Genomic DNA, 21,077 nt, shown 5'->3' with positions numbered 1-21,077 from the left:
AAATGATCAGATGGTATCCCAAGCCCTCTACCACCTCTGCAAGAAGCTGGGTTGGAGCTTTTTCAGTCCCAAGACTAGTGACCCTCAGAAGCTCAAAACTAAAGTGGGTAAGAGACTATGCAGGCCTTGAAAAGAGTTGGGGGCACGTAGAAAGGCTGTTCTTATCATTTTAAAGAGACAAATGCTGGTGAACATGTGAAGAAAAAGCAACTCTAATGCGTGTTAGTCATTACGCCACTAAGATGGAGAGCGGTGTGGAAAGCTCCACCCCACTCCCCTCCCCACCCCAAGTCTCCTCTCCACCCCACTAACCCTAGCCCCTAGTCCCAGAGCAAGCAAATAAAAACTGAAACCAGTTCTATAACTCCCACCCACATCACACTGGTATATATTTCCAAAGGAAATGAAGCTAAGCTCCCATGTCTATTGCAGTGCTAATTAGAGTAGCTAAGACCATATATACATAGAATGAAATATATACAAGAATGAAATTCTGTCATTTGCATTTGATGGAACTGGATGACATAGTAAATGAAACAAGCCAGGCACAGAAAGATAAGTAAGCCTCATTTGTGGGAGTGACAGAGCCTTGAAAGGAGAGCAGTGGTTACTAGGAACTGAGGGGAGTGGAGTGGAGGCAGAAAGGGGAGGTTGGACTTGATCGCTGCATGCTCTGTGCATGAATAGATGTTTCTCTCTGACCCTGAGTACTATTTATAATTAATATATTTTAATTTAGGAAATTAAATTATGGAATCTGGGTTCCTTTTCCCTGGCCACTGAAGAAGTCACAAAGGAAAGCAACTTTTCCTTAGGAATGTGTATGTGGTGACTTGAATAGGTATAGTCTTTACAGACTCATAGCTTGAATGCTTGACCCATAGAGTGGTGCTATTAGGCGTGGCCTTGTTGGAGGAAGTGTGTCACTGATGGGGTGGGCTTTGAGGTCTCCAGTGCTCAAGCTAAGTCTCGTGTGGCACACGATCTCCTTCTACTGCCTGCAGATCAAGATGTAGAACTCTCAGCTCTGTCTCCAGCACAGTGTGTGCCTGCACATTACCATGATGATAATGGACTTAAGCCTCTGAAACTGTAAGCTAGCACCAATTAAATGTTTGCCTTTATAAGAGTGCGGCGGCCATGGTGTCTCCTCACAGCAACAAAATCCAAACTAAGGCTGAATGCCTCTTGCTAAAATACTCTGACGGTTACCATGCTGGGTTTCTGTGAAATTCAGTGGGGGTGGGGAAGCTGAAAAAATGGATAGGATAATAGGATAATAGAGTTGCACCCGAAACTTCAGGGAACGCGTATTTCTGGCAGAGCAGAGGAGGCAAGCAGCAAGGCATTGGTTGTGAGGGTCTCAATTGAAACTCCTGCTGAAGATGATGTCCTAACCCTTCCCTATTGGGGAGGTCAGGCCCAGGAAACCTGTGACTCACAGTAGAAGCAACTGCAGTTTCTGTAACCTGAGCCAAGGCCTCTTTGGCCTTGGCCACAAAATCTTTGGGCAGGCGGGTGGGCGGGCAAGGGGAGGCTTGAGGATTAAGTGGGGAGAGGTGAACACTGGCTTCTTGTTCACACTCTAGATCTCTGAGTTTTCAGCCTGGTTATTTCAATACCCAAGGAAGATGACTTATGTATTTGTTCTCCAGCTTTCTAAAAATATGATAAAAGTGGTTTTCAAATTTAAAACACAAAACAAAACAAAACTCCAAAGCTGGCTCCTATTTCCAGGATCCTGCCCACTGGGTGCTATGTGCAAGCTGGTTAATCTGGACTCCAGTTTTCTCTCCCTCTTACCTAATTTCCAGTGAGCTTCTTACTGTGCACCGGTGGCATCCTGTCTCTCATGCCTTTATACTGGGCATATATGTCCCTCTCCTCTGCCCAGCAGCAGGTTCCCATTTTTTCTAACACAAAGCACTACCACCAAGAGAAAGGCATTTAGGATAGATTTCCAAATCAGATCTGGGATTGTCAGCCACCCTCTCTGAACCTTGCTCGCATATCTACAGAACAAGCAAAGGTGCATAAAGAGGCAGTGGGGATGACTGGCCTAAGGTGTGGCCTCCTGGATAACTGCCACCTGCCCTGTCACCTTCTCCCCTTGATTCCTCACTTGACTGAGTTCTCACTCCTTCCCAAGCCAACCTCTGTATCCTTGACAAAAGACCCACTTCCCCCAGCCTGAGCGACTCCCTCTCAAGGTCAATGGAAGTGTTTTGTACCCCTCATGCTGTATGGGCAAGATAGGGGATCCATAGCAACCAAGCATATCTTCTTGATACCATGGAGACTTTCCAATGGTCTCTCATTTCTTTGCTCCTGAATCTAGCGAGTACCACATCCCTAATGCAGCCCTACTAGCAAAGTTTGTCCTTGGGAGCTAATACCATGGTCCAGGGCTCTTCCTCTGCTTCATGGCTATCATGAGGTCAGTGACTCTCTTCTCACCCACCCTTTTACCATCTGTTCTGCTTTCCCCTGGACTCAGAAGAAATGTATTCAGCCATGAACCATAACCTCAGAAACCCCAAACCAAAAGAAATTTAAACACTTTGTGACAAACGTGTGATTAATACCCTGGACAAGAGATGGCTCAGCATGAGGTAGCCTTGCAAGTACTTAACCAGAGGAATTTTCTTAGCTGCTCTGCACTTCAGAGCCCCCTACTGGATTTCTGGTTCAGTAGGTGTTTGAACAAGCCATTAGCCTGGTCCACACAAATATTTGCTTGGTCACAAATATGTCTGGTGGGGTTTGTGCCTTCAGAGTGTCTACCAAGTTCTTCAGATATGAATAAGAAGACAAAGCCATTCCTGTCCTTATTAAGCTGACACTGTGGTGAGGCATTCCAGTCTGGCTAAGGTATGACATAACACTGAGATTCAAGGCCAGGATTCAGAGTAGCCCCAGGCTAGATAGGAAATAGCTGTGAGTAGAATGATTCAGCTGTAAAGTACTGAGTGACAGAGTGATGGAGTCTGTGGAGAACACACCCAAAAGATAGGGTGCAGTCTGGTTCTAGAGGATTGTTTACACATCAGACTTCAATTTCATTGTTTGCAGGTTTTCTTCTTTCTCATAAAAGCTAGAAACCTAGATTTCTGTGAAACACTCTGATTTTAAAAACATGAAACAAATGAGACGAAATTTATCTGATGGCTAAATACTGTCTGAAAAATATCTTCTTGTATAACGTCCAGTGGGGATGGATGGGAAACCCAAGCTCCTGAGCAAACCTGCGAGGGGTTTTCTTGATCAGATTATCTGAGGTGGGAAGACTTTCTCTAAATCTAGGCCACACCTTCAGCTGGCATCCAGGTGAAATGACATGAAAGAAGGAAGCGCTTGCCTTCTGCCTGCTTGCTCTCAGTCTTGCTGGCAAGTTCATCTTACCTTGAGGCATTTCTTCACTGGTGCTCGAAAGTGAAGGCTGAAGATCAGCTCTCCAGGAATCCCCTATAACTCAGGTACCAGATTGGGACTTCTAAGACTGATCAATTATCAGGTTTTCAACCTTTTCATCATAAGACAGCCATGTGTTTGAACACTTGGTCCCTTGTTGGTGGCAATGTTTGGAGGAGGTAACAGAACCTTTAGAAAGTTGCACCCTTACCTCAGGAAGTATGCCACTGGGGGCAGACTTTGAGAGTCTCAGGCCTTGTCCCATTTCCAGGTCAAGTTTGTTTCCTGTATGTGGATGGAGATGTGATCTCTTAGTTTCCCGCTCCAGCTGCCTGCTGCCATGCTGCCCACATTATTTTGGACTCTTTGTCTAGAGCCACAAGCCAAAATTAGTCACTCTTAGTCATGGCGTATTATCACAGCAACAAAGAGTAACTGATACAATCCCTCAACCTAGCCAGAAGCATCAGAGGTCAGCTTCCCAGTCCCAGTAGAAGGTGGTGTTGAGGATGAGGGGAACTTGGCAGGATCTGAGTTCCCAAAGGAAACGTGTGTTAAAGACGACCAGAATTGGGGGGAATAATACTCCTATATTGTAGTCTCTCCTTTGAACCTCGGGCTAGTGTACCTCATTGGCTATATCCATCCAGAACACAGAGGATAAGATCCCTTGCTGTCTCAGAGTACTGTCTCAGAGATCAGTCTCCCAGAACACAGGCCAAAACTAGAAAGAGCATGAAGCCTCAGCTGGGCTGAAGAAGACAGTTGTTCCACACATCTCCTTCCTGCGGGGTGTCCACCAACCCTCTACCTCACTCTGCATCTCAGAGGCCAAGATGCTAATGGATCTCTCTCACTTGACCACAAATGCACCAGCCTTTACCTTGTCAATCAAACCAAGACAGCTCAAAGAGTGATTTTTCTCAGGTCTGGGCTCATGCCTGCTCCACACAGACATCAGGAAGAGCTGGGACTGAGTAGACAGAGTTGTAGGCACAGTTGACATGAACTAGTCATTACTGAGTCCCTTCTACAGGTTTCTGGGATTGAAAAGAGGTTTGCCCGTAGAGAATGGAGATAAGCCGAGAAAGAGCAGACTTACTACTGAAGAGGAGGAAGAAGCCATGGAGTGGGTGGAGGCAAGTTACTGGATCTCTTAGTGCTGCCTCAGGCTGGGGGTATGGCTTAAGTAGGGGAGGGATGGCCGGGAAGAGCCTAACCTCAGTGTTTTTACAATGATCAGTTACCACGTGCCAGCTGCAAGAGGCTAAAAGCTTGTTCATGTCATCAGTCAGAACCCCCCAAGGCTAGGGAAAGCTAGCTTTCAAAAAAATCTAGATCTCTGACTCTGGGCCCTGCCTTCCTCCTTGGGCCTGTCCCAACAGGGGCTACAGCCATGCCAGACTTCACATCCGCTTCTGCCAAAACCTGGCTTTGGGCAAACCAGTCAGAAAAGACTATTCTTTAGCTCCATCTAGAAATTTTCTTATCGCATTTCACAAATCTCAATATGGGATGTGGAGAGAATATCTTGTGTATTGTATGAATCCATCACTTGTCAATTAAAAAGCCTATGGGCCTGTGGCTTAGGCAGGAAATGGGAGGTGGGACATCAGGGAGGTGAAAGGATTCTGGGATAGATCCAGGCATGGGAGTGAGATGGATGGATGGTACCTGTGCACAGGTAACAAGTCACATAGCAGAATGTAGGTTAAAATAATTGGGTTATTTTAATTATGATCTAGTCAGAGTAGAGTCTAGCTATCTGACCAAGGTATTTGTAAATATACTTGACTCTGAGTCTTATTTTTGAGAACATGGGGCTTGGAGGAAGAACCAGGGCATAACTACAACAAGGGGGTCACACACTCACCCTTCATCCAATTCTAATGTCCAAGGAAGTACCCAATGATGAAATACTGAGTGCATAAGGCAGATTACCAAAGTAGTTTCTATAGCAACAAGGGAGCGTGGGATCCTTCTGACTTAATGGCAATGTTCTCACTTCTGCCTTGGCTGGTGTTTACCTAGCACTGTTGAGATGTGTAAGAGAGGCAATACTACCTACCTGGGCTATCTCAGGGGTCTCAGGCTTGATTCTCCTGATGAACGTCATGAAACTTTGTCAAATTGCAGAATGGCTTTTAAAAACAAAGATGTATTTCTCATTTTTGTGTGCTGTCCAATGGAGGATTTGACTGAGAGCTTTTTTTTTGTACCATCTCACTCTCTCAGAGACTGGAGTGCTCAGGACTTCCACCAGGCTTCCTTGTTGGTATGGGAAAAAGAGAAAAACCGATTTTCACCCTGTTTCCAGAGCACCTACTTGCAAGTGACACTCATCAATTCCATTCGAATTTCAATGACCAAAGCGGGTCACACAGCCACTTCTGTTTTCAAGTTAGTAAAGAAGTGTCAGAATACAGAGGAAAGTGAGAATGTCTGTGAAGGAGAGAGCTAGATACTTGCAGGACTAGCGTGGGTACAGACTCTCAAGAAAGTTCACTGGCAAGGTGAGACGAAGCCCTGGGAAGGTGTATATGTTCCTTCATGCCAGCCTTTGGGAAATTGGAACAGCCAATCTGTGTATACAACACCTGTGTAGGAAGAGTTGAACACACAGATGTATGTTGAAGTGCTATGTATACAAGCAGACAAATGAAGAGCCAACAGAACACTATGGGGCAGGGTATAGTTTGATAAGTCAAGTATAGTGTTTTTAAGGTTTTATTAAGTTTTATTTTATATGTATGAGTGATCTGCCTCCATATATGTATGTTTACATGAGTGTATTATAGCCATGAAAGCCAGATGCACTGGGTTCTCTAGAGCTGAAGTTAGTCAGTTCAACAAGGGCACATAGCCACTGAGCTATCTCTCAAGCCCCATGGAGTGTTTTGTAATGCTGCTTCGGAAGAGCATTCAATGACAAGAAAGAATGTTTGTGATACACACTCTCCAGGTAAAGAATGAAGAAGTGCACTCTAAGTGTAAAAAGCCATACCCAGGAAACCCCCAAGGTGGCTACCTAGGTGAATGGCCTGGGGACTTTGTACCTTTCTCTATTGCTTTAGTCTTCTATACCATTATGCAATCTTTGATAATAATAAGTTTAAAACATTACTTAAAAGGATTGCAACTGCCAGGCATGGTGGTACAGTCCCCTAATCTCAGCTACGCAAGAGGCTGAGAGATGACCATTGCAAGTGTGAGGATGACCAAAGCACATATTGAGACTCTCTCTCGCTCAGTTTTTAAAATAAAAATGGTTGGTGAATTACTTTCTTCTCTATTGCTGTGCTAAAACATTGTGACCAAAGTGACTCACGGAAGAAAGTGCTTAATTGGGCTTACGGTCCCAGAGGGTCAGGGCCTATGATGAAGGCAGGGACAGTCACATCTCAAAGCACAGGCAGGAGGCAAGAGGCATGCTGGGAATGGTATAAGTCTCCTGAAACCTCAAAGTCTACCCTTAGTGAAACGCTACCTCCAATAAGGCCACACCTCCTAATACTTCCCAAGTAGTTTCACTAACTAAGGACCAAATAGTTAAGTATATGAGCTTGTGAGGGCCACTCTCACTCAAACCACAGCTGTTTAGTGATAGAACATTCCCCTAGCCTGTGCTTGGCCCTGGCTTCAGGCTCCACTGCCTTCAAAGGTCGACAAAAGGTAAATTGATAACTTGAGGTACCTTTCTTCTTAATAAAACAGGAATGTGAAGGAATTCATTATAACACCTTTTGAAGAGGCAGAAATTGGCTAATTGAGTTACAGTTCAATTGCCTAAGAAGTTATGATAAAATGTTTAAGACTGAGTTGTATTTAATCTTCCATAGAGTACTTGCTAAGATGAAGCAAGATGGTTAAAGGGCAGGAAAGCTGAGCATAGAACACTGTTTATTTAGACATGCACACACATGTGAACACATGCACATATGCAAATGTACACAAATACCAGCAAACAGACTCACGCCCGTACACACAAATGCAGATACACATAAACACACTCAAAAGCACACGGACACGAGCAAATACATACAAACACAGGCAACTGCAACTATATAAAGCACACATAAATACACACCAAAAAAACACAAACACATACCATCATATGCAAATACACCCAAAGTCTTCGAAGAAACGAAACGTACAAACACTGTTAGTGGCCGCCTTTTGGTGGGAAAAGCCAGGAAAGTGGAGAGCCGATGTTTAGCCACAGAAAGGAGACTTTTAACTCTATGTTTTGTACATTATTTGACTTTTTAAAAATCCTGTATGTACATTATTGATCTTGAATCACCCAGCAGAACAAATTAATTGAAAGAAACAACTCAGAGACTGGATCTGGCAGGTACTCCTGATACATGGTTGTCTTCCTTGGCTTTTGGTCTCAAGCTACTTCACTCAGCGCCCCGTCCTAGGCTGGACTCCAGCTGTAGCTTAACTAGGTTTAGGGATTTGAGCATGATCTTATTGATCTGCCTGTCATTCTAAGCACAGATAACAGAGGGCCCCCAAGGCTACTGGACCTAGACTCAGGGAAAATGAGCCACCTTGTCACCTGGGTTACAAACATCTGGCACCCTTCCCAGGGCCAGACCTGCTAAATCATGAAGGCCTCCACTTGGTTGGTTTTTTAAAAAATTTCCTATAAAGAATTGGCATCTTGAGCCCAGGACCATTTAATTCTTGGGAGTTACGTACATTCACTGATGCTGAGCTGGACCAATCACTGTAGAAATCCTCAGGGTCAAGGTCAAACTTTCTGAAGAGAGGAGAGAGGATCCAAAACAGATGCTGAAAATTCAGTGCTGAGCTTCCCAAAACAAGGCACCAAGAAGAGGCGCCCTGAGGCTCTGTACTCCATGACAAAATCTAAAATAAAGCCCAGAAGGAGTTTTGTTCCTTTATTCCGAATTCGAGCCATCTTGTTCTCCGGGTCCCTTCCTCTGAGACCTCCTCCTAGGACCTCCATATGCATTTTGTTCCCTTCTCCAAGCCCCACTGGGAACAGTCAATGATAAATGTCACTTACCCACATGGTATATGCCTAGTCTAGGCAGCAGGGACAGCCAGGGTAAAGAAAAAAAAAAAAAACAAGTGAGCCTTTGTCCTTGTGGAGTTCCTGTCAAATAGCTATGTGGGAATCAGATTTTTTGAAAAGAAAAATGCATAGCATGGTACAGGTGTTGGAGGGAAGATGTTGCCTAGTGTGTAGGACTAGGGTTTGATTTCAGTGAAGCCAGTGTGTGTGTGTGTGTGTGTGTGTGTGTGTGTGTGTGTGTGTGTAATGGGATGACTGGGAGGCAACCAGAAGGAAACTGTGTGTGTACTGGGGGAGAGAGGGGTGTGACTGGCAGTAAGAAGTGGCTGCATTTCCCTGTGACTCCACAAGAGATATAGACTTCTGAAAATTATTGATTTTTTTCCTCTTTTATTTTAATATATAGGAGTATTTTGCCTTTATGTATGTCTGTCTGTGTACCGCTTGCATGCAGTGTCTTTGAATGCCAGAAAAGGGCACTGGATCCCCTGGAACTGGAGTTACAGACAGTTGTGAGCTTCCATGTATGTGCATGCTATATAGTTTTAGGGGTTAACTGTGAACAGACACCATGGCCATGGCAAGTTTTATAAAGGACAACATTTAATTGGGGCTGGCTTACAGGTTCAGAGGTCCAGTCCAATATCATCAAGATAGAAGCAGGACAGCATCCAGGCAAGCATGGTGCAGGTAGAGCTGAGAGTTCTACATCTTCATCTGAAGGCTGCTAGCTGAATACCCTCTTCCAGGCAGCTAGGATGAGGGTCTTAAAGCGCACACCCACAGTGACATACTTACACCAACAAGGCCACACCTACTCCAACAGGGTATCTCTATCTCTATCTCTATCTCTATACCTATACCTATATCTATATCATCTATCTATATCTATACCATCTCTCTATATATACATATGTACATATGTATATATAATATATACCATGGAGTCATCTCTCCAACCTGTGATTTATTTTTCAATTTCAGGCATATATATGCCCCCATGTGAATTATATGCACTTGAGTATGGGTGCCTCGGGAGACATTGGGTCCTTCTGGAGCTGTAGTCACAGGAGACTATGAACTGCCTGATCTGGTGCTAGGAACCAAATTCAAGTATTCTGCCCAAGTATAACTGCTGAGCCATTTCTCCAGTTCCAGAATTGTTAAATGTATGCAATGAACTATTACTTAGTTATAAGAAATAGTCCAGACTTCCAACAGTGGTTATATCAAGGTATAACCCAAAAGAGAATTCCAGTTTTGTCACTAACAGCCCTAGATTTAGAATACTTAATAAGGCAAGAAAGAACACGCCGGAATAAAAGGTCACACAGGGAAAATCAGGCACAAAATTATAATTCAGCCTCTTGCCTTCCTTGTGACCATCTACTTTAGCACCCAGGGCAGTGGGTGGTGCTTGGCAGACGGTAGCCAATAGTCGCAAATAATTGTTGAGAGAATTAATTGTTGAATTTAAGCACAGTGGAAGAACAGATGAAAGGACAAATGGTGGCTGAGCCATTGTCTTAAGCCCAGTCATCCCAGGAGAGCGTCTGGCTGACTGTCTTCCTCACTGGGTGGTAGTAACACAGTCAATGGATGCTCCCTCGGAGCTGTGAGGCTCTACCCATAAATGCTAGCACGAATACTGTAGGCTTTAATTCCCATATCTGAGTGGCTCATGCCAGTGAGGTCTGTGCCCCCATCCCAGGAAAGTGGGATGATCATGGGAGGTTGGGAGGTTGGAAAGAATTAGAGGAGTTGCAGATGGCTAAGACATTCTTTACTCAATTTGGGTGAAGCCAGCAGGGCAGGCAGCCACCATTTGTTATCCAGACACAGCTGGCACACAGGCAGGCAGCTCATGGGCTTACAGACAAAACACACAGAGGTGGGCTGGCAAAGGTAAAAACAGAGACTCTGGCTTCTGACCTCAAGGACCACTCTGTCAAAAATAACTATTTAATAGCTTTTGTTTATTTTGGGGGTCTCAAACATCCACTGTTAGCCATTTAATGCTGGCACACAGGCCCCTGGATGTCCAATGTCAGCCGTGTTTTGCTGACTAGTATTGGATATACATATCAGTACCATGTTATCTAAGCATTAACTGGTCCTTATGACCTGTTTCCCACAATCCCTTTTGCTTGGAATAGGCAGGAGAGGAACAACCTTGGAATTCTACTTGCCTTATTCCATGGGCTATGCAAGCACAAAATATGGAACAGATTCCAAGATGGCTGGTAAAACAAGGGTCTTCTATGAAAAGGACAACAATGTAGTTTTTGGTTCTTAACATGTAGTTTAACATGGTCTTCAATGTAGTTTTTGGTTCTTAACATTCTTAGGTGAAAGCCGGGCAGTGGTGGCACACACCTTTAATCCCAGCACTTGGGAGGCAGAGGCAGGCAGATTTCTGAGTTAGAGGCCAGCCTGGTCTACAGAATGAATTCCAATCCTGTCTTGAAATTCTTAGGTGAATACATTCAACAAAGAAATGGATGTTTTTTATTATTATCATGGCAAGTTTTACTTCAGTCTTTGTCTCCCTGATAGAGCTGAGAAGAAACTTTCTGGCCTGAAGCCTGCTTCTCTGACAACTGATTTGCTTTTTAGGCTGGCTGAAGAATTTCCTTGGAGGAGAACATATCTGGGCCAGATGGGATACCCTGGCACAAAACTAGTGGGTCACTTTTGAAGTTGACCAAGTTCGTGAATGTCAATGAGTTATCTTTCCCTGAAATATCTAAAACTACTTATGCTTATCAATCAGTGAATTTCACCATCTGGCTCAGACTTAGGTCTCTGCAACCCACACTGACTCAGAGAGAGAGGGTTTTGCTGGTGGACAAAGCCTTTGGAATTTTTCACATAAGAACTTGTCCATCCATGCTTTCAATATAATAAAAGCTATGATAAGGGTCTTTTGGAAACTAATTTTTGTACATGTACTCATTTACACAATCGGAGCTTTTCCTCCTCAACATGGAGAAAAACTAACAGAGGTGCAAGAAATTTTACATCACAGGAAACAACTTCTTATGGACATACCCTCTGAGTTCCATGCAGGAGCATGATTCCTCACTGCTCCAGGGGCTTTTTGCCCAGAAGTGAACTTCAAAGAAATAGAAACATAAAGATTCACATGTCAGCAGGTTCACAGAACATCCTGAGGATCTTGTTGGACCAGGAGACCCAACATATCTGAGACATTAACTTTCCCATCTTAATCCAACACAGTCTTAGTGTTAGCTAAGAACGTGACGTTCTAAAAGGTGTCACCCTGGGAAAGGGACTCCACTTACTAGGCATTCCTGCCCTTTTGGGCAGAAGCAGTCTGTGCAGAGATTGCCTGCTTTCAAATCCCCTTGCCTTTTGGAAAAACTTAGCTATATTCACTAACTTCATTGGGACTCAGTTTCCTTATCAATGAGATGGAAAGTTATTAGAATATCTACCTCATAGGGTGTTGTACAGATTAATTCATCAATTAATCCACATAAAGTGCTTAGGAGAGTGACCAACATGGAATTAGTGCTTAATAAATGTATTCATTCCCTAAAATCTGGCCCCTGACCATTTTATACATTTCATCCAAGTCTTTCATTGTGCATAAGTTATATACATAATATTCATCTTGGCCCGCTTTGTGTCCAACTTTAACTATATTGAGGTCAAATTTTAAACTACTTTTTTCCTGCTTAATTTGATGTGAGTACTTTCCCCTCATTTAAGATGGCTTTTAAGGGCTACATTATATTTCGTCATATGGATTCATTTATCCAATTTACTATAAACATTGAGGCTGTTTCTAATTTTTTATTATTATAAATCATGCAGAAATGAGCATCTGTGCCCATAAATCTTTATGTGTATGTCTGCTCACTTCCTTAAAATAAATTTCTAGAACTGGAATTGCTGGATCAAGAATTTGACTCATTTTGAAGTACTTAGATACACACTGTCCCACTTCTTGCTTCCCCGGAAACAAAAGTCACAACTCTAGCCGCCCTCCTGTCTCTACTTTCTTGGCGAGTTGCTTTTCTTTTTTATGCAGTTTAAGCATCACTTTACACAAGATGCCTTCTGTTTTCCTGTACTGGTTTAAAGGCCTCTTGTCTATGCAGTCATCTCTTGGTTTTGGGTGGAGAATTGGTTCCAGGACCTCTGCAGACCTCAAAACACACAGATGCTCAGGCCTTTCATATAGAAATGGCATATCATTTGCATTTAACTCATGTACATCCTTTTGGGTACTTCAAACCATCATCTCTAAATTTCTTATAATACCTAATGTAAGTGCTGTGTAGTTAGCTATGTATCATAAGGAATAACAACAAGAACGAAAGGCTGTATTTGCTCAATACAATTGTATTGTTTTAATATTTTTTGGCCCACAATTACCTAAATCCATAGATGTTGAACCCATGGTCCACAGAACCCGGTCCTGTTCTCTCATATTACATTATAAGTCTATTCGCTCATACCAGAAACATCTTAAAGGAAAAATAATCTGCACCTGGCACACAATGGATGCTCAGTGGACAGACAGAGTAAAGGCATATCCCAAGTAGACAGGAGTGCACACAGTGCTCTTCTCCGAGTACTCCGGCATCATATGCAATGCTCTCTCCAAGTAATGTGCTCCAGGGAGTACTGGATAATCTTCCACTGCCTTCTGAGCCAAGGAAATGCTGACCCAGAGACTGTTCTTTTGTGTGTGACTTCCCCAAGTTTGAGGAATAACCTACAAGGCTTAAGAAGTACAAACCAAGGCTTTATGATATAATCCACTGTCCAGAGACACCAGAAAGACTACCTGGGAATGAGCTATTACTTAGCACAGCATCTAAACATTGAAAGGAAACCAAGAGACTCCCTTGGGGTGCAACTTGATGTGGAAAAGTCTAAAGAAGTGTGGCTAATAACACTTTGACTGTGGTGTTACAGATTATAAGAGCAGATCTGAAGTCCCTGTGCATTATGTCTTAACATTTGCTCAATATCAACTTCTTTTATCCATTCATTTGCCTATATAGTACCTTCTGAGTGTTCTTGAATGGTCTAATGTGCGATAGTTCTCATACCCAGTGTAACCTGCATTAAGAAACGATGTTTTAAAAGGAAGCCTGGGAGGAGATGAAGCAATAGCTTTTCCACCGTGCAAACACTCTTACTCAAGGATGTCTCCCTTCTCCAAGTTGAGAGCCCATCCTTTCATTATATTCTATAAAGGTTGCCAACTAAGTCACCACTGCTGTCTAATTTTGTAGCAGCACCAAAGGAGGAGACAGCTTGTGTCTCAGGAAAAGGGACTACTTCAGAATCCATGCCATCTTCCAAGCTTTGAGACTGTGGGAAACTCACTTCACTTCTACAAGTCTTTGTTTCCTTGTATCTAGAAAGAGATGCTTGTGTTTACTTTTATAGTAAGCAGAACTACAACCCCCCCTCCCCAGATATTGGCATCATCATTAGCACCTTTGAATATAAGACCATCCAAGACCAGCAGGGATTTCAAAGATGTGATTAAAGTTAGAGATCAGATGTGAAAAGAGTATCCTGGGCTCTCTAGATAAGCCAACCTAATCATAAGAGCCCATGTGAGCTAAGAATCTGGCCTGGTTGTGGCCCTGGATGTAGCAATGGGAACAAGCTCAGAGCTGGTCATACCAGAAGGACGTGACCTAATGGGAAAGGTATGAAGATAGAAGAAGAGCCCATAACTCAAGACATGCAGGCTGCCTCTAGAAACAGGAAAAGATCAGAAAACAAGTTTCTTAAAATTTCTAGAAATTGGGGTAGCCCTGATGATACCTGTATCTCATCCAATGAGAACCTAGCTAAAAGTCTGACTTAAAAGTAATCATGTGCTGTTTTAAGTGATTGTTTGTCAGAGACACTATAGGAAACTCAAACAACCCTATGCTGTTGCTATGTTTCTGTGGTGATTTCAAAGAGAATGACCCCCATAAGCCCACAGATCTGAATATTTGGTTTCCAAATGATAGAAGTGTTTGGAAAAGATTAGGAGGAAAAGGAAGGTTTTTGGAAGGGAGTATCACTGGGAGTGGACTTGGAGCTTGCCAAAATCCTACACTACTCCCAGTTAGCTCTCTTGGCCTCTTACTTGTAAATCAAGGTCTAAGGTCTCACATGCTCTAGTGCCTTTCTCCTCTCAGGGTGGTCATGAACCTCTAGGCCCCCAATAAACTCTTTCTTCCTTAAATTGCCTTAGTCATGTTGTCATATCGCAGCAAAACTAAAGTAACCAAGACACTTTCAAAATAGAATAAGTACAATTGCTTGGGGAGCCCACATGTTCCTTGAGGATTGGCTATCTGTGTTCTTAGTGAACTTTAGTCATTAACTAGGTCCAAATCAAATTATGGGGGAAAAAAAGCGAAAACAGACTGCTTGAGACAAAATTTGTCTCCTATGCTCCTTGAATCCTTTTCCTATAACAAGGGTTTCTGAAGCAGAGTAGACCATTATAGGGGGGAAAAATGCTGTTGATAGACAAAAATTCCATACTATGGAAAGCCAAGGAATCAGAATCCCCCAACTACAGAGAGCAAATGTGCACCCAGCATCATTTCCTGCCTTCGCATGTATGATGCTGGTACAAATATCACTTCTAATGGTCAACCAAGGGTGTCCCTGACAGTCCCAGTTTCCCTCTTCCTCTCTGGAATCCCACATCTTTCCTCAACAACTGAAGTAATGGTTTCTCAGGCTTCAGCATGCACAAGGGCCACTCAGTCTGCTCACCTTGGTGCTGTGTTTTTTGGTCATGTGACTTGTCATGATCATTGAATGTTTCACAGTCCTGAATTGCTCTTCATATGGTCAGAAACACATAGAGAAGGTTGTAAATATGCTGATGGCTGAATATGGTATTATCTGACAGAAGGTGCTCATAAATAGATTCATTCATCCAAAAGCATTTAAAAAGCACCAAACAAATTAATGGGTAAGCATATATACACATGGGAAACATATTGTGTAAAAACATAAGCTTTATTATATATAAAATAGATAAAGAAACATATAAATAAGATAATAAGATATTTATGTGTATACCTATGTTTTTGTACATACATACATGTATATATAAGAAATAAGACTCATGTCTCATCTTTAAATATTTACAGTCCAAGGGATCAAGTCAGGTAAAATAGGGGATTATAAGATAATAGAGTGAGGGCAAAAATAGCAAGAAACATGAATTCAGAGATGAGAGATGAGTACCTTTTAATAAACTCATTTTTTTCCTTTTAGCAATGTTGGAAATCAAACCCAGAGCTTTGCATAGACTAGTCAAGCACTCTATCACTGAGTCACATCCTCAGCCCTGAAGCCACTTTTAAATTGAATTTTCAGGATTAACAAGAATTAGCTGAGTAAAACCCACAAGAAACAAATGGCATATGCAAAAGAAACCTGTAAGTACCCAGGCCTAAGGCAAAGGAAACATATGCACACACACATGCACACACATATAATGCACATACACACACACACACATGTACACATACATACATGCACACATACATACATGTACACATACATACATGCACATGCAGTCACACATTCAAATGCACACACACAGATGCATGCACACATATACCACTCACACGTACACACTATAGACAAGTACTAAATACATACAATAAATTTATTACATACATGTAATAAATACAGTACTAACAAGGAGAAGATAAAGAGATTGTTTATTAATATAATTATTTTATTTCCTTTTATCAAGACAAGATTTTACTATGTGACCTTGGCTAGGCTGGAGTTTGCTGTATAGACTGCTCTGGCTTTGAACCCATGGAGAGCTACCTGCCTTTGCCTTCTGAGGGCTGGATTAAGGTATGTGCACTATGCAAGCCTTATTAACATAACGGTTCTTTATTGGTATAACTGTTGTTATCAGACACACCAGACCAAAGGTATATTTTCCTTGATGTATGGTGGGTTTTCCCAGCCCATGGAGGGAAACTATGATAGTCATTCAATTCTGTCTTTCACGTCTTGAGACATTATGGGAAGATAAATTCAATCAGTAGGCTACAAAGATATGTGTCAGAAGACCATGTGGCCCCAAGAGGAGAGGCACAGTGCTGACGGGTGAAGCATTCTATCATTTGTTCTTTATTACCAAGCTGTATTACAGATTCAAATTATTTTCAATTTTTTTCAGCTACTAGTTTTTACAAATTTGATTCCATGCCAAGAGTGTACTTTGTGCTGCTGGGTTTAAATACCTGTCATATCTACATCCAAATCCAGATCTTCTCTAGCTAGTCTATTCTTTTGCTGTTTCTCTTGAGTTCCTATCTCTAACCCTTCGCTCATGTTGCATGCCCCCACTGGAACGCTTTCCTTACATCCTAAATCCCTTCCATTCCTCAGGGCAGCTTACACTGCCTGTGTTGGAGGAAAATCTGCCCCTTTGATGAATTTCAAGCCCTTGTTGTCTGTATCATAGACATTACTTATCTCCAGCAAATCTTCACAACATCAAAGCAGAATAAAGAGGAAAACATTACTACCCACTTAAGACTACTGTAGAGGGGCAGTTATTCAACACAATCCCTTCTAGTCCTTAACTATGCACCATGGATAATCAATATTGAAGACCAATAAGAATGTTGCCTTCATCTCCCAACCTTCTGCCTTACAAAACTAGTAATTTTTTACATCTAAGTACAGGTCTCCTTGATTTTTTTTTATTTTCATGTAGCATGGGGTCTTATGAGATTATAGTCTTAAAATCTCAGCAGAGAGCAATGTCCTTGGGAGATGCTGAGCGAATGTTCACAATGCCCCCTGGGGAGCCGAAAGCTCTGATGAAAAGGGTAGAGTTTTAGTTCAAAATCGCTCCAATCACTTTCCAAATATCACCAACTCCAACATCTTTGGGAATAAAGCAAAATTTGCAAATAATAAAGCAGGTTACGGGTTAGGCAGAACAGGACAGACTCAGTGGTGCCCTGGAGTGTCTGATCACAACTCACAAGAGTTGTTTTTATTGTTAAAGTTTTATGTGTCAGTTTAAATGAAGCTGGAGTAATCCATCATTAAATAGGCAAAGTTACTGTTCACTAATTCTGACAGCTGGGTGTTATGGAACAAGTCTTTAATCGTAGAACTTATAAGTCAGAGGCAGGAGATCTCTATGAGTTTGGGGACAGTCTGGTCTACATAGTGAGTTTTAGAACAGTCAGAACTATGTGAGAGACCCTGCCTCAAAAACAAACAAACAGCAAACAAACAAATAATTATCATCATCACCATCATCATCATCAACAACAACAACAGCAACAACAACAAGATCCTAATTCTTCTTTAAAAATGCTGCTCTTCATACACAGGCTGAGCCTAGGCATCCCCGTACATATGGAACAGATGTGCAGCTTGTGGTCTTCATGTGGGCTATCCCAAAAGTTGTTGCCTGTCTATGGGCTGCCTTGTCTGGTCTCAGTGGGAGAGGATGAGCCTAGCTCTGCAGGGACTTGATGTGCCAGGGTGGGGAGGATACACAGGGGCCCCCACCCACTCAGAGGAGAAGGGGAGGGGAGTTGGGGAAAGAATTGTGGGAGGGGGCAGTGAGCAGGATGTAAAGTGAATATAAAATATATTTTCACACACACACACACACACACACACACACACACACACACACACAAACAATCTGTTACGCAGAAGACATTCATCTAAAGCTCTGTGTTCAATGTAGGCCAACTTTAACTGAGCTCCATGAATCTTTCCTTGCTAAATCTGACAACGTTAGACCAGTATTTCCATTTTCTGCTTTCCTCTTATTTGCTAGCAAACAAAAGTATCAAGTCATGTTAGAAATACATTTGTCAGTTTTAGCCAAGGGTGGCTGGGGATATAAGAATTTGATTAAAAAATGAAATGATACGGGCTGGAGAAATGGCTCAGTGGTGAAGAGCACTGACTGCTCTTCCAGAGATCCTGAGTTCAAATCCCAGCAACCACATGGTGGCTCACAACTATCTGTAATGAGATCTGATGCCCTGGTGGGTCTGAAGACAGCTACAGTATATTTACATATAATAAATAAATTAATCTTTAAAAAATGAAATGATCCCATAAGAATTAATTATCTATGTGAAATTTAAAATGAAAATGACTGCATGTGGTATTACAGGTTTCTGTTATATATTCCTTATATCAGTAAAGTTTGTGATAAATCTACACATACACATAGGTTTATGTATGTATATATCTTACTAATTCTTGGAGAACCAGTTGTAAAATATTTATCAGCAATCACCAGATGTTAAGAGAGTGGTGAACCACTCCAAAAATAAATATAAAATTATTTTTAAAGACATTATCTTTTTCAATAAAACTTTTATACCCTAACATCTTCCAACTATAGCCCTCTTCTGTCAGACCAAGAGCAGATCAAGTTCAGTGCCCCAGTGAACGGCAGAGTTCACATTATAGAGCAATCAATTTTCTTGGAAGCACATAAGAACAGGCAAGTGAAATTATTTCTCTCCCGGCCTTAAGACTGAGTTTCACAACCACTAAAGAAGGAAGAGCATTTCTCCTAACCCCTGGCCTACTGTCTCAGTGATTTCCAATCCAACCATGTAAGGATCATGCATCCACTCTCACATCACCCAGTCTGAGAGACATATCAAAGTGCCATTAAGCTCTGACACATGGGACTCATAACGTAAGCATAGAATGTCCCCATTCTGGCCAGAGCAGCGCTATATCTCTGAGCAATGATGCAGCTGGCAAAGCCAGCTAAGACTGCTCTTTCTGCTGCTTTCTGACCCAGAGACCACATGGACTATGCTCAGGGAAGCCTCAGGTCCCAGAGGTCCCCAGAAGGATGGCTCCCTCTGAAACAAGAGCATTAAACACAGGAAGAGCAGAAGCACTATGATGAGGTGACGTCTTTAGGCCACCAGGTCCCCAGAGAGGCAGATTGGCAAAGACAGAAAGGAGGACAGGCTGGAACTCCAATCCAGATGCCTGGAAAAAGCCAGAGACTCCAGAAATACTCTTTTCTATATTCCAGTGCTCTGGCAGCCCCTGCTAGGTTCTCACGCCATACACTTGCTTCTTGTTAGCAAGAACCAAGAGAGGATCAACAAGCTGTAGTGTGGGGCAAGTCTATTGCCTATGTCCCCACCCATATGTCTCTTCAAAATAAGCAAAGACAGAAGCAACAGACTTGCTTTACACTGCTGCTTGCTTATCTGTGTGTGTGTGTGTGTGTGTGTGTGTGTGTGTATCCATTTCAAGTTTTAAGTAGAAAGAAGAAATTAGAATATATATATGGTATATATAAAACTACAATAATAAATTTTTTATAATAATTTTATAATAAAAATGTATAATAAATAAATTTGTTTATATTTTTATAATAAAACTTTTAGTTGGATATAGTACTTATAGTACTGCGGGCAGTATTAAACACCCCAGTGAATGTATTTTCTTCCCTAACTCTCCCCTCAGCCAATGTTTTCTGAACACATTCAGATACATACCTGTTTTATGGGACAGTGAGAGTAAGTGTTCCAAGTTTGAGGTACCTCTCATTTTATATTTCAGTTGTGTTTGTTTGCAGCAAGACTTCTCAGGGCCTTTTAAGGCAGACAGATATGCTTCATGATTCTGCCTGTCTGAGACTGGAACCTGGTTCTCGTGGGCTCTTGTTCAGAACTCATGTTCTGCAGAAAGCTTGCTAGAGCAGTCCTCAGCTGCAGTTAGTTTTAGGGGGTTTTTTGATTATCAAAATACACGGGTGCTCCCATGTACTGGACTTCATCCTTCCTCCCTCCCCTCGTCTTTAGCAACCACTGGATTTCTCCTATTTTATAACTTTCAGTGTTCATCATAGCTTCTGTCTAGTCTTTGCTTGCAAGAGATTTTTTTTTTTTTTGGTAGCATTGTAGTACGATTTCCGTCATTTCCAGAAGCTTCTGCGAGGCAGTGGAGCCTGGGAGAGGCCTGGGGAGGGAGGTTAGTGGAGAGGTGAGGGGGAGGCTCTGCAGGAGAGCCTGGGGACCTGAGGGGTCTGTTGGGGGCGTCTGGTTGGAGGATCTGGTAGGGAGGCCCTAGAGGAGAAGCTGTTACTACCCCAGAGTCAACATTAAGCTCCAAGGAGCCCTCTGAGTTCTGGAAAAAACAGAGAGCATATCTGAGAGGCACTTGTGGAAAGGCACATGAAGGTGCTTTGTTAGCATAAAGGGACACTGAAAAATGCTGAATAGCCCCAGCTCCCCCAAATTCTCTGGCATGAAAATGGTATCCCCTGGGGAGTCTGCCTCCATATGTCCTACCTATGGATCTATAATTTTTAACAAGTATTCTGGGTGATTCCTTCCACCACAAGTGTTAAGAAGGCATTAAATTATCTATGAGGAATAAAGACTACATAATGAGTATAACAGCAAGAGTTACAAACAGGAGCCACTTGGCTGGGAGACAGGGAAGCAACCAGAGTTCTCCTGTTCATTGGACAAAGTAGGCATAGGGGATAAAGGAGTTTATTTGACACCACAGGCCATCTTTGAGAGAAGCCAGCAGAGGAACCCAAGCAGGGACAGTGACAGACCAC

The sequence above is a fragment of the Mastomys coucha genome, unplaced genomic scaffold (assembly GCF_008632895.1).
Source record: "Mastomys coucha isolate ucsf_1 unplaced genomic scaffold, UCSF_Mcou_1 pScaffold5, whole genome shotgun sequence".
Lineage (NCBI taxonomy): Eukaryota > Metazoa > Chordata > Mammalia > Rodentia > Muridae > Mastomys > Mastomys coucha.
This window is presented reverse-complemented; position numbering follows the sequence as displayed.